Below are 1,374 nucleotides of genomic sequence, written 5' to 3'. Positions count from 1 at the left end.
TTGTGGAGGATGGCCAGGCTTACTGGAAAATAGGGCTCTAAGCCCTGTACCACCCACGATCTTGAGATGGGAGGAAGCACTGAAACAACTGCTCCAGGACATGGCTAGAGCATCTTGGGGAAACTAATGCTTTCAATGGGAACAGACTGATCAGCATGGGGCACAGCTGGATTTGAAGAATTATGTAGCACAGCGGAGTAACTGGTTGTTAGCATCTAAGCATTTCAAAACAGCTACAAGGGAAATCCAGCCCTAGCCCAGGCCCGGTGAGTGTGTGGGAGAGCTTCTGCCTACCCTGTGCAGACGGGATCTGTCTGGTCCAAGCCCAGGTGCAGCATGGGTGAGACCCTCTTCCACCCCTTGGGACCCCCCCCCACTTGGCAGTCTCCTCCACTCCTGCCCAGTGAGTGAGAACTTCTGCTGCATTCTCGGGAACCCCAGATCCAGCCCTAGTCCAGGCCCTGTGAGTGTGTGGTAGAGTTTCCCGCTATCCTGCACCTGCAGGACCTGTCCAGTCCAAACTCAGGCACAGCCTGAGTGAGACCATCTTCCATGCTGTTGGCACCTCCCCCAACCACTCCACAGTTCTCCCCCACTCCCGCCCAGTGAGTGAGAACATCTGTGGCATTCTTGGGACCCCCAGATCCAGCCCTAGCCGTGAGTGTGTGGGAGAGCTTTCTCTCCCTGCTACTCCACCTTGTCCCCTTCAGACCCAACTCAGGCCTGGCATACAGGCCTGGGGTGAAACTCTGCAGCTGCAGTCCCTGCAGAGAGAGTAGGGGACAGAATCACCCAGCTAGTCCAGGAGCAGAACATCTTGCCAAAGGGGCACAACAGGTTCACTCCCAAGGGCAGCAGCAGGAAGGAGCTGAGCACAGCAGCCAGACACAAGCCAGACAGAGCTGGATAAATTCAAACTTGGTAGATCTGCATTTGAATTTCAGTAGGTGCTAAGGTTATAACTGTACCAAAGCTCTACAACAAAGGTCAGAAGACAGTGCTATACAAAATGACAATGAGAAGGAGCAAAATGCAATCTCATACCCTAAGCCCACCCATAACAAGTGCAGAGGACACTAATACAGAACAAATTGGGAATAACACAGCTGAAATCAATGAATAAAGTGATTCTGAAATAAGGAAACAACTGCAGAGAGGTATAGAGGAACTCAGATTGGAAATAAAAAAAGAAATCCCTGAATTAATAGCATCTTCAGTAAAGAATCAAATGCAGAAACATATGGAGGAAACCCAAAGCCCACCCAGAACAAGTGCAGAGGAACTAGTTCAGCTCAAATGTATGAATTAATAGCGTCGAAAGTAAATAAGCAACAGCAGAAAGTTATAGAGGAACTCAGAGTGGAATTATTTTCT

Source organism: Octodon degus, unplaced genomic scaffold, assembly GCF_000260255.1.
Source record: "Octodon degus isolate 3935 unplaced genomic scaffold, OctDeg1.0 scaffold00122, whole genome shotgun sequence".
NCBI classification, from domain to species: Eukaryota; Metazoa; Chordata; class Mammalia; order Rodentia; family Octodontidae; genus Octodon; species Octodon degus.
This window is presented reverse-complemented; position numbering follows the sequence as displayed.